Below are 14,019 nucleotides of genomic sequence, written 5' to 3'. Positions count from 1 at the left end.
ACTGAAACATTTACTGAACATCCACACACGCTCATTCTGTGATTTCCAATATTACCGATGGTGAATTCAACAAGATGCAGCTGCAGTTCACCTCCAGGGAAAGTCACACTCTTTACACTGCAGCATTTCCTGCTTGTCTACCCCTCCACCTCCCTTCATCCTCCATCCTCCTCCTCTTCCTCCTCCTCTCATGTGCATGCTTTGTGTCATATGTAGCACCTAGATTGCCTCTCCACCTCCCGCCTCCCTGCAGCTCACAATGTCACTCCTCCCCCTGGCCCAGCGTGGCGGTGCAGAATGAAGCCAGCTGTTTGTTAGCACGAGCCGGGTGTAAATAACTGTACAACTGAATGTTATGTGCTGTAAGCTGAATGTGAGCCACCCTATCAGATAGTGTAACAGAGACGGGCATTTTATTCTTAGTCGACCTGTGGTTACCGCTATTGGAATTCTTCGACTACGGTAGAGCTGTGTGTGTGTGCACGTGTCCATGTCATTACATGTATGTGTTCGTGCGTGTGTGTTTGTGTGTGTGTAGAGTGCTTCTGTGTGCCTTCCATTCCCCAAGCGGGAGGCAACAGTTCATTTCAGATGATGGTTGCTAAGATGTTTTTTTTGTTTTAAGTGGTGTGAGGAGTGACTCTGGGCGGCCCGGGTTTCCGGTCGCGCTCCGTTGCGGGAGAATAAATTACAGAGATATAGAATGACAGGCTTCAAAGGCGGGTTTAATGTCAAGGAGGAGGCGGCGGTGGCGTGGATGTGGAGCCGGTCGAGGATGATACATCAAATATGTGCCGCACTTGAAGAAAAGTATAATTTAACAGGGCTTGTTGTTTGTTCTGCGCCTTTCTGTCGTGTGGAACTGTTGAACCCTTTGACGGACAGCGTGGCCACCACAGCTGTTCAGGGAGCAGCGGCTTCCTTCCCGTCGGCACGCGTCATCACAACCGGTGAATCACGACGCACACAGATCGGCTCTGATTTGATTAAATGCCACTGCAAAAAAACACAGAAATGCCATCAGAGAAATATATAATTATATACCTAACTGGCTACTTTCCGCTCATCTCCATATGATGCCATCCAGCACTACAGATGTTAACCTTTTCCGTGGAGTCTGATTGGGATGAGTAACATCGCTGCTTTGTGTGGGCCACATGCTAAGATCCTGCCAGGATGTCGCACTGACTGACTCAGTGCTTTTCAGAGCGCTCGGTTGTTTTTCTTTTAAAGACCAGCGCTCATTCTCTTAAAAAATCTCCTCAACTTAGACAGGGTGTTTGTTAAAAGAGGGGAACCGGCCTCGCGTGTCTCCTGCCAGGAGCGATGAAAGCAGCCGGCCTGGAAAGCCTCGCAGATTTGTTTTGGTGTGTCTTGTGTGGAGATCTCGTCAAATCGTTATTAGTTTTTGATTTTTGAGCTGGAAGAAAATCATACAAAGAAAAGGTTATGCTTTAATATCTGTTTCTCCCGGAGAAGAGCTAATGCATTCTGACAGACGTTTGGTTCCTGGATTTTGAAAATTCCACTCTGATATGTAATCTGTTCTTAAATCGTACTACTGTTTGCTTTCAATAGTTGATGAATCACATCAACTTGGCAGACGTTTGGCTCTACTGACCGACTTCTAGTCAAACCTTCACATCAGCCTTTTCCACAATTACTTACTCCACCACCTGATCATTAAGAGAAATGCTAAAAGCTGGGCAGAGCTCTAAGAGGGTGAGTGGGAGAGAGAGTGGCAGGCAGAAGGGTAACGTAATGTTGGATATAAAGCTAATGTCCGCGAACACTTGAATAAGTTGTAAAGCTATAATATTCTCATAATACACTGTCACCCCTACCAATAATGTCCTTTACCCACACGGCTGCTGCAGCAGCTTGTTTCCCAAAGCCCCTTTTCCACTGGTCTTAAAAACCCACTAACATCTGGCTTCCCAATGGGAATGGATACAATCAGCATTCGCTCCAAGGTCCAATGACTCTGCAAAAGACACCGGTTTTAATCGGTATCCAGTGATAGAAATGTGACACTTGGGGGCAACGCGCTAAATTGGCGAGACGGCGAGCTGAGAGAGCTCCTCGGTTTTCTGTCCATTTCTAATGTTGACTGCGACTGGAATAAAACCAGACAGGGTTGTTTATAAAAACCATTTCAGCCACATTTGATCAGAGGACGTTAGCTTTAATATATATTAAATCAGCAATTGCCCTCGAAAGTTCCAAGATGGTTTGAAACACTAGGTGGCGTTATGAGCCATGTTCCAGCCTTGAAAGGCAGAACCATCACAGTGCAGTCGTATTAGTCATAGTGTGCAGTATCTTCTGAGCTGCTGCCTATACAACAGCAGCATTTCTAGCCCCGCCCCCTCTGCCGTGCAGCTCAGGCTCTCTCACTTGAGCCATCGACATCAGCTCGGAATATTTACTCAGGTATTGATTGGGTATTGATTGGCTCTGACACCCCTGTGAGGGTCTCTGATAATTGAATTAGCAATTTACATTCTCACACAGCACACAGGCATCCTCCTAAAGACAGCCACTGCCGTCCTTATCCAGGATAACATCAACAACAACAGCTTCCCCTTCTCACACACACACACGCACACACACACACACACACACACACACACACACACACACACACACACACACACACACACACACACACACACACACACACACACACACACAGACACACACACACACACACACACACACACACACCGGACCGGAACCGGACCCTAACCTTGCTGTCCAGCCCCCTGCCTCATTTCCCAGAGTAGGTCAGGAGCCATTTTAGCCTCAGGCTTAAAGTCTGACAGGGATAATGCCACTTCAGTCACTTGTGGGTCATGTGACACGAGATGATCTAAGGTTTTGGGAGGAGCACTATAATGTAATTAATGTATTGGAGGCTCTTATCCATCTGACTCCGCCCCTCGTGGAGCTGGACGCCCAGAACCATAAAAACTGCTCTTTTGCAGGCGACAATAAAGAAAACGCCGCTGAGTTATTTTTCCCGTCCACATTTCAAAGCGCACGTGCATCTGTGCTCGTCCTCCGCAGACAGAGAATAACACTCTGTCTCTCTTCTGCTCAGAGCTGCCTCATGATGTCATTTTAACCTTAAACCTGTGTGCGTTGTCCCCCCGTCCCGCACAAGTGTGTCCTATATAGATAATCCCACCTCCCTCCTTATCTCTCAGTGGCTTATCAGGGTCACTGCACTTTATTCTCTTTACTAGACTTCACCCACTTGTACAAAGTCAAAGTTAATGTGAAATTCATTTTATCTTTTTACTCGGCTCTTATCAATCACTTTGTTCTTTCTTTACTTGTGTTGTTATTCTTTTGGGTGTTCTGATGATTTGTGATGTTAAATCTGCAAATGTGAAGTAACTCACCCAAAGTGCAATCAAAATTAATTAGTTTTTGATAAAAAAGATAATTAAAGGTCATTAGTAATTGTTTGAATTGTCTCCCACATGAATTATTATTGAACATCAGGACATTATTTAAAACGTGCTGAGACGTTTAAACAATTATTTCAGGGGTGTAACTCAAATAATTTTTTTATTATTAGTTCATCTGATTTAATTAATTTAGCTGATTTATTAATGATTTTATATGAGCTATGAAATATTAGAAACACTGAAAATAGTGTTTTGTTAAACCAGCAGCAAAAGTCCAAAATATTCAATATACAAATCTTCAACATTGAAGACTGAGAACCAGCAAAATCTTTGATTTAAGAATTTATTAATAGTAAAATGGTTGGCTATTAATTTTCATCTGATTTGTTTTTATCTCTCTCTAAATATTTATAATAAAGCAATCATAATAATAATACAAATATTTGTATTGCTACTTGTGCCTTTGAATTACAACTTAAATACACGTTTGCTCCCATAAAATTACAATTATTACATTAAAAGTCTATTGTTTTTTATCATAAAGGCAGCAATAAGAATAAATAAATAAATGCAAACAAGACAATGAGGCTGAGACACCTGATGCTGGCTACACAAGTGCAGATGTGTGAGCAGGTAGGATTTCCCCAAAAGATTTAAAATATATTAAAATCAATTCATTTAGAATCCATCACATTGACTGCTTTTAAAACTGACTTGATCTTACCAGCAGCCATTTTAAGAGGCTCCGTAATTAAAGGCAAACACGCAGCTTTAATTAAACTTATTCTAAACCACATGCATGTGTCAGACAGAGTCTCCGGGCCTGCCACCATGTTCTCCACTCAGCGTTTCACAAACCTAGTGAGTGTGTGTGTGTGTGTGTCTGTGTGTTTCAGCGTTTCAGCGTTTCCTGAGGCTTTGTTTTTCAGGGTGAGGACGTCTCAGTGAAAAAGCAGCTTTGACTGACATGAGGGTTTTTCAAATATTTTTCTTATTGACCAGCACCACCGGTGTGTTTGTCCCTTTCATAGGATGAATCTCTGACTCACCTCCTCTATGTGTTTTCACTCTCTGCTCACTTCCCTGCAGACAGTGGGAGGGGAGCGAGGAGAGAGGGAGTATGTGTGTGTCTGTGCACGTGTGTGTGAGAACCAGTAAAGCTCACTCTCCAGAGGGAGCTGGTGGGAGCCGTTAGACAGGGCCCATGAGCCACAGACAGGAGAGCGGCTGGAGACAGACAGGCAAACAGTCTTGCGTAACGTTGAGTGATGTGCGTGCGGTATTGATCCAGGTTAACCCTGCAGGGACCTGCACCTATATGGCAGGCGTGCTCAGCCTTGCAGCTACAGTATGGTTGGCAGATTAAAGGATGAGACCCAAAGAACAAGCTGCACGACTCAACATAAAGCAGCCATGAGGAGCAGCTAGCAGCGGACCCACACTGCACCGGCTGCACCACCACCACCACCACCAGCACCAGCACCGCAGTATGAACTGGTACCCCCCCCCCGTCAGTAGCTATTAGCGCTGAGGTGTGTGTGAGCGAGAAAGACACAGAAAATACTTCAGCGTGTGTGTTTCTGAGGAGGAGAGCCTGCTGTACATTAGCCTGGCTGGAGAAGTGGGAGTGTGTGTCAGTGTGTGTGTGTGGTTGCGTGTCAGTTGTGTGTCCCTGTAGGCTCGCTGTGTGCCTGTCAGTGACAGTGCTGACTGCGTGCTTTGTGACGGGTCTCAGAGGAGTCCTCAGTTAGTGAAGGAGCGGGCGGGGGTTTGATCCGTGCAGGACAAGACAGAGCAGCACACGACTCTGCAAGTCCTCTTCACTCAGCCTTCTATTATTTTTACTATCATTGTGAGTTTTTTATTCGTTTTTTTTGTCTGACGGAGTCTCAGTCTTATTTTGTAGCTCGGTGTCTTAAAAGGATTGAAGGTTTGGCTGAGTTTGCAGGATTTTCAGAAACAATTTGATAGAGTATAGCATGAAAAAAAGAAACATGTGCATCATCTTAAAGAAATACAACTTGTTAACCTTATTCAATTTGTGTGCTAACAACTGAAGCATTCTTTAAGGTTGGTTCAACAGTTTTCTTTTTTTTCAGTGCATGATTAATAATAAACATAATATAACATGCACATCACAGTAATTAGGGTTAATTATATAGTTTTATTGTTGCTGTAGCATTCAGAATATTGTTTGAGGCTGTTGGCAGGTCCTCTTGGTGTATTTATAACTACATCTATATTTTTATGAAGTCTATAGCTCCCCTACCCTATGCTCAAAACAATATTTTTCTTATTGTTACTTCACTATCACATCTGCTGAATGATGTGTGTGGATTCTGACACCTTCCACCTTCATCTGTTGGAGAAGGTGCTTTTCTCTGCGCTCACCTTGGTTCTCAGCTTAACACGTGAGGACATCACATTATTAAAAGATTCTGGACTGATCTGTTTTGTTGTTCCCATCCATGAAAACAGAGTCCTCCGGTAACATGTATTTAGATGGATGCATGTTGTACTGAATATAAATGTCCGGATTCTATGTGATTGCATGTTGGGTGTTGCACCGAGGGGCTCAGTCACTGTGTTATCACTCTGTTAGGAATGCATTATGTCCCAGTGATGGCAAATTGGAACATTTTAAAATACTCATTTCACCGGCTTAATGGGCATAACGGGAGAGAATTTGTTTTGTGTCAGCCCGGCGCCCCGTGGCATTTTAGCGCTGACTGAAAATTAATTTCTGATGATTTCACCTGAGAATTGAAAATCATTTTACACCTACGACACTATGCAAGTATCTTTGGTCCTTCCCAGAACGCTGTATGTTAGTTACCTGATTTTTGTTTGTATCTTAATTGTTTTATTCTTAATTCTTAGTGTGCACGTCTTTGAGTTGATGGTAAAAATCCTAACAATGTCTGTACATGCTCATGTGAGAGAGGCCTGTGTGAATCAGTGTTAACATCACTCTGCTGCATCATCTCTCACGCTGCGTAAATCTCAAACATAAAGACTTCCTTGGCCTGAGTCATTGCAATTGAATCATTTGTAATTAACCCCATTATGTGACACTGGATCTTTCCCTGATACGAGACATTAATCTGCTTTAACCGTCCCTGTGCAGCCGTAGACCTCCTCACTGAACTTTGTGCTAAATGTTTAACGGCTGAAGAAACAAGGTGCAGCGTCTCCTTATTTACATCTTTCTATGATGCAGCTGAGTGAGCGCTGACAGCGAGGAGCAGACGCACGTCAGCAGGAAGTCTGTGGCTTCCATTAGATCTCGTGCGTCTCTACCTGCCTGCCTGCCTCTCGGCCCGTGTCTCCCTGCCTCGGTGCCGCAGCCAAAACAACCGCGTGAAGGGAAACCGGCAGGCAGGTGAGCCCGCTGAATCCTGATGAGCGCTCACCCGCCGAGGGCCGGGAGGGAGAAGCTGAAGGAGGCACCTGAGCCCTGCACACTGAGATGAGGTGGTTAGCAGCAGCGTGGAGTGTGGAGAGGCAGCTTGGTTCAATCTGCAGCATCAGTGTGAGAATACATGGGGTGAGGGAGCAGAGGCACGGAAGGTTCTCTCACACAGGAGATCGATTTTTGATGAATTGAAGCCTGAACAAATAAAACTAATTTCATGAAATTCATAGTGAAGCAAACTGTCTTCGTAACTAGTATTACGTCCATTAAATTTTTTTTATTTTATTTCGCTGAACAAAAGATTGAATTTGTTACGGATCTGCTTTGGGTGATAATTCTTTTAAAGCTTAGTGAAGAAGGGGGAAGCACTTTTCCAAATCTGAAGGTTCCCCCTCAAAGCAACAATTATGATTTTGTGTGTAAAACCCTTTCCACAACGTTTAATATTGGCGCATATGGGACATTAGATACCCTGGTATGATCTAAGAACTGAAACTAATCTCACACACTCATTAATATCAGTTCCCTAAATATGTTTTTATACATCTCTTATTGGTGTAAATACTGGCCATATTAAAGGAAGTGGGAAAAGAACTTCCTGGATCTGCACCAAAGCCTTTTTCCTGACGTCCGTCCATCAATGTTTGTGGGGAATCCTTCAGTAGTTTGTGATGAACTAACAAACAAATGCAGATGACAACATCACCTCTTTTTCCGGATGTAAACACCACAATCTATTACGCAATCATGAATACGTTGTGTAGTTTTTGCTTTTGTGGTCTTGTGCATTTTAACATTGCTCATATACCACAGCCACATTTAATGGAAAAACATTATTTGAAATCTGAGCTACAGGCTGCTGCAGTATATACGTGTATATATGTGTATATATATATATATATATATATATATATATATATATATATATATATATATATATGTGACGCATCAGCCTTTGAAAGTACAAACCACAATAGGATTTATTTGTCCTTCTGCAGAACAAACAGCGACCCATCATTCGCGGCTGAAGGACAATAATAATGCACGGACAATTCTGTCGTACAAATCCTGTTATCTCTGCTCCACGAGAATTGGACGGGCCTTTGGAGAAGTGCTTATGAGCGCCACGCAGAGACGACCTGAGCTCCGTGCTAATCCAGCTGCAGCAGAGAGAGTGGGACGCAGTGGGAGTGGGCCGGAGTTGGAGAAGAGGAGCAGGGAGAGACGTCTTCCACACAGAGAAGGCTTAACTCAATATTGTTGACTTGTTGCTTCCTCGCTGAGATTCCAGAGCATTTAGGCGCTTAAGAGCTTAAGGGTTGTGATGGGAATTTTGTATTTAGACATGGTTAAATGGAACAGATTACATTTATATAGAAAGAAGTTTACTGAAAGATGTATTTCTGTGTTTAAGACTCATAGTCAGAGTTTAGGTCAAGTTAACACTATGCATAATGCTCTTGAAGGGCCTTATAGACGTGGCCTTCTCAGTCTAGTGTGAACAAAAGGTTTCTCAACAGGGGCCAATTAAGTCTTCTGCAGCAGGGAGCTTCAAAGGCTAATAGGTGTGACCTGCAGAGACAGGAGATCTCTGAGAAACTCACAGGGTCTGGAACAAGATGCGTTTAGCATCTTGTTCAAACTTCAAAGAGACCGCCAGAGACCAATGTCTGGTCTTCCTGTAACGACATGGAGAGAAGCTGATTGGACAAATGTATTTTACTGTGGAGAGGAGGGATCTGATTGTATAAATGGAGTGTACTTTTGAGAGCTCATTGCCATTGCCCTCATATCTGTCACCGTGATGTTTGAGCTCTGTGCCATTGAGGTCAAGTCTGTTGTCGTGACTTGACCTTTGTAAACCGTCCGCAGACGGTTTGAATTAAACATCCAGAATTGATAATTGCTTGTTGTGTCATGATATGTAATAATTTTCCCATTACAGGGTCAAAGCTAGAAATTGGGTTAATTCAGATTAGACGAGTCTGCGGTTGGCGTACAAGGACCACTGGACGATTTGACCGACCCACCCGAACTGACCCATATAATAACGCACTGTTCCACTTCGAGACTGGAGAGGTTTGTCTTTGTCGTCCCTGGCCGGGACGAAGACGTAAAAGCGGCGTGGGCCTTACAGTTGGTGATGACTCAGGAACAATAGCACGTCACATGTAGCAGTAAATGTAGCCGATTGTCAGATGATCACATTATCCTGCAGTCAGCACTGACGCATCACACTGCCACTCATAAAAGAGGCAGTGTTGCCGTCAGTTTATATATCGCTGGACTTGTAATATGATCGTGTAATAGGTGCATAATCACACGGCCAAGGCGGAGTGATTTATGATCTCCGAGGTTTTCATTTCCTACTTTATCTGCACGGCATGGACGGGACGAAGGCCGGATCATCTTTCATTTCAGAAGCCATCAATTATCTCCTGTGAGATGAAGTCCTCTGCAAGACTGTCGCTGGACTAATATGGACTAATATCGACTTCCTGTGTGTGTTGTGTCATTAAGCGCGGCCGTCAGAGGGAACAAAGCGCTGCGTCAGGCAGATGGAGAGACACGGGCATCAGGGAAATAAAGATTCATAATTGTAGGGTTTTGTGCTGAGAAGTCGTCCATTGCAGTGTTGATGGCTTCATGGACTCGAGAGGTGAAGTGTTGTTTCTATAGAGTTGACTGAGGTTCTGATCAGACCTGGTTTTAACATCCGCTCTGAGTGATACCATCACTTATACGATTTTATCAGTTTACCCCAGGCTGGTTTCAATGCGTTTCTATAGATCACTTGTGATTAGATCTTGCGTGCCTGCTCAATATGCAAAATCAGCACTAGAGATGATCTGATACCATTTTTCCCTTCCCGATACAGATACCAATACCTGGACTTTGCACAAACACTGATACAGAGTACATATATAATACCTGTGCATTAAAAAATAAAAACTAACATACAGCTCTAGGCTACAGTATGGAAGTGATGACTGCTGTCTTTGGTTTGGACTGGCTCCTTAATAAATACACACATCGATAAAATGCAATAGACTTCTTTAATATCTAGTTTGATGATTGAAATTGTCACAGCTTATGAACAACACATATTAATACATCTAGGAATGCACAATAATTGCTTGCTGTAAATAGGTGCTAAAGTGCATTACTGATGCTGCCAGCAGTATCGGAACATTTCTGTTTCTGGTTTAATTTCTGTTCACAAAGACCAAACGATGTTGTTTTTATATAGACTGTATAGATGTGTCTGTTGTCCGTTTGTTTCTGTGTGTGTGTCTGTGTGTGTGTCTGTGTGTGTGTGTGTGTGTGTGTGTTGTGTGTGAGAGAGAGAAAGAGGAAGCAGGACGAGCCGAGCGAATCGATGCGCTGCGTGCAGCTCCACTCTGAAATAAGATTTTACTCATTTGAAAAAAAAGTTGAATATCAATATGTGTGGATCAGTGTTGATGTTGCGTCGGAGGCCTCAGATAAGTCAATGCTGGGGAAACACTGAGAAGTGAAAAAATGATTTTGATTCATTGTGAAGCTGCAGCAAGTCAGAGGACATCAGCTCAGTCCGTCAATGGAGGCATTTCTATTCACCCAGCTGAGAGATGTGCTCCCGTGTCTCCAGACCACCTCTGAGTGACAGGATCTCAAATGTGTCCTGAGTCAGAGCAGTCAGAGTCGTCCACCTGTGATCGGATCTGTTAGAATCAGGTCTGAGCTTGGCCGGTGTGTGTGTGTGTTTGTGTACAGAAGCCTTTGCTGGATTTTGTGTGGCAGCGGGTCTCGGGCAGACCCGGTGGTCCGAAAGGCACTTATTTGGGCAGAGTCTTTATTCGACCAGAGAGAAGTCTTTACTGGGCACAGCTCACAGCCGCTGACAGCCCGGGCATCCGCACCGAGCAGGGTGAAGAAGGTAAACAAGGCTTTTAGAGGCCTCATTAGACAGGATCTCTGAACGAAGGAGGAAGCGTTTAATCATTTACTCCTGTTTGAAAAAATAAATAAAAAGAGAAACAGATCCTGACCTCGGTGAAGATGCCTGAACAAAGACACTGTCTTCTTTGTGTTGCAGTGTTGTACTTTGATTTTTGTGGCAGCGCTTGACAAACAGTGTATACAGATTTTTATGACTAATAGAATAACAATAAAACCAGTGAGTGATTAGTGTAAAAGATTTGTGTTTGGAAGAAAAACACGTTAAAAAAAAAGCCTTACAATGCAGATCTCTCTGCAGATATTTAGCATCGATAACCCACAGACACAAAGCTGTCGAGATATAAACCACAAGAAGAAACAATGATTAAAAGTACAAACTCCCTCTGGTGGGGGGTGAAAACCCTCTTTCTCACCCCCCCGCCCCCTCAGAGGTTGAAATTCCTTCAACTGCTCCACATGCACACGCGCGTTATTAGTATGCGCATGTGCACAGACACGCTCTCTTACCCCGGTGCAGGTGGGTGCAGTAAATATTAGCTTTTCAAATGAACATGGCCACCCTCAGATATTTTAAAATTCAAAATTGAGAGGCTTTGCTCTTTCCCCTCCCCTGGCAGGCGGCTCCAGACCAGCAGCAGACGGCTCGGTTACATTCAACAAACATTAAGTAACCATCGACTTCAGTCTGTGTCTTCCACTGTGGCTCGTGTTGGACTTGAGGAAAAAGGAGAAGCAGGCGAAGGGCTTTGAGTTCACCTTGACTGCGAACAAACAGTTGCAGCAGATGCAAATGAAACCTCCGGGTTAGTCCCTGGGTTGTGAAGCAGGATCTACAGTGTGTCTGCGGCTGGGACCTGAACTCTGGAGACAGACAGAAGCAGGACGGCTCTGTGGGCCTCTCCCTGTCCTGCAGACAGATGGACAGAGCAGTGATCTTATGGTCGGCTTGTGGCCACAGCGCACGCTCGAAATGAAACTGTCGGGTGGCAGTGTCACTTTTTCTGAGAGACGTCCGCTGACGGAAGCTTCCCTCTGCGTATCTCAGACTGACAGACAGGCGAGCCTCAGAGAGGGAAACAGAGAAAATAGAAGTGGAAGTCTAGTTTGAATGGGAAGGGGTGCACATTGTTAACATGAAAAATGTAAATAGCTTGGCTTCTTATGAATTTATAGTGAGCAAAGAACATGTATTGGCTTTGTGAACCTAGCAAAGCGTTTGCTGCAATTAACTTTATAAAGTTTCATGTTTGAAGAAATAATTCACGGCTGGGAGGATAACCTTCTAATATAACTTGTGAATCTATGCAGTTGGAAGATGGGGGGAAAAAATATCTAAATTAGTGCAACATGACTGAAAATGGGACTCCCAGAATGCACTGGGCTCCCATGCTTGACTTGAGATTCAAGAATCTTTGCAAAGCCGCGGAGTCGGGGTCCATGCACGGCTCGTATGAGTAAGAAGAAGTTAGTAGTGAAATTCCTGCACTGCAGTCATAACACATTTATTATAACATAACATTTGTGTAATTGTAGGTGATTGTCTTGAGTTGCCTTAACATTTTGAGTCTAGATAGAAACATTATTTTATTTCTGCAGTGCCTGCTGTGGTACTGAGGCGACGTCCTCCAGGAGTTTGCTTCACCTGCTCATTACCATTTAACAGCAACAGTACAGTGTCATGTGCTCCAGAGTTACATCAAGGTAACTGTTGGCGAATCGGTCCACAGCAACACAATAGAGACCTGAGCCTTCACAATTCACAGGGCTGTTTGAGCGCACGTGGCTGAATGAAAGGAGCTTTTCACTTTCCATCTTGGGCAGCTCACAGATGCCAGCGTCTGGGCTGTGCTGAGGTTTTAAACTCGCCAAAAAATGCTTGTCAGCCATTGGACGCCTTTGGGTTGTTTGCTACATGTTGAACAACAGTGATATGTTTTAGTGACACAGACACTTTTCTTTTTTCTTATCGGTTTACCCTTGTTTGGATACTTGTCACCAAGAGATGTCTTTCATCGAAAAACCAGCATCAGTGGCAGAACGCCCGCAGGCCACCGTGTGGTCAGAGAGACACTTTTTGATTTCTTTGTTTTTCTGGGACTTTTGTGTCTCTTGTTTCTTTCTGTTAGATGTCAGAGGATCAACCAGACCTCATTCATGTTTCTGTTAGTTAATTCATGAACCTTGATTTAAACTGAGTCACAGATACAGATGTAAAGAGGCAACGTTGATTGATTGTGTCATGTCGCTGTTTTGTGATAGATTGTATCACTGCTTGAATAGATAGATTGCATAGATTGATAGATTGAATAGATAGATGGATAAATGAGGAGAAGGAAGGAGAGGAGTCCAAACACTCCTCTGTGCTGTTTAAAGAAAAGATTGATAGATGAATGAGGAGAAGGGGAGAGAGAAGGAGTTAAAGCACTGGACGGATGAATGAGAAGAGGAGAGGAGAGGAGTTGAAACACTCCTCAATATTTTAACAATACTGCTTGAAGAATAGATGGATGGATGAGGGAGGAGAGGAAGAGGAGAGGCAGAATCAGAGTCATTCATTCATGTCCAGCTGCCGTCTCGCTCCTCTCGTCCTCTCCTCGCTGCTGACAGGAGAATTCTGACCTTCACTCTTTTTTCTCTCCGAAAGATGCAAAACCTCCATGAAGAAATGTGTGTCAGTGTGTGTGCCCATACGTAGAGAAACTTTCTGCAGAGAAATATCGTTTTTCTCCACTTCTCCACGTCATCAACAGCATCCCTCAGTCTGGTTGTCTCCTAATCGTGCACTTTAATGCTTCTGAAATTGTATTGTGTCTTTTGGAGGGGGGGGGGGGGGGGGGGGGCTTTCTCTCCGCCCGGCCTCACTGCTTTTCTAAATCAGCAGCGCTCTCGTTCCCCGAGCTGGACTCTCGCACGTTGCAGTTGTTAACAGCTTGTGGTCGCCAGGCGGTTTGTGTGGCTTTGCAGTTTGAGCCCGACGCTCTCAGTGCGAGGCGGAGAGACGCACGTGTGAAAGCTCCGGATCCCGAAGGACTCGGAGGGACACGATCCCAACTGTGTGTCTCTCTCACAAGTCAGGGTTTAAACATCTTTGTTGCAAAAGAAAAAAGGATACAAATCTGAATTGGAAACACTGATTAACTGTCAAGACATAAATGAATACATTCTAAAGAAATCGATTAACAAAATCTTGTGTATTGAATGTATTTTAAGTCTTTTTCTTCTTTTTTTCTCTAATCTTCAAATCCA

At 43.9% G+C, this 14,019-nt stretch overlaps 1 protein-coding gene across 1 annotated transcript in view; it reads left to right on the top strand.

The window, feature by feature from the left end:
- igf2bp2a (insulin-like growth factor 2 mRNA binding protein 2a) overlaps positions 1 to 14,019 on the top strand; it is a 47,601-nt gene that overhangs the window by 11,523 nt on the left and 22,059 nt on the right. The gene's annotated exons all lie outside the window — the stretch shown is intronic.

The sequence above is a fragment of the Limanda limanda genome, chromosome 16 (assembly GCF_963576545.1).
Source record: "Limanda limanda chromosome 16, fLimLim1.1, whole genome shotgun sequence".
NCBI lineage: Eukaryota > Metazoa > Chordata > Actinopteri > Pleuronectiformes > Pleuronectidae > Limanda > Limanda limanda.
Note: the sequence above shows the minus strand (reverse complement) of the source record. Positions and strands in the feature narration are given on the sequence as shown.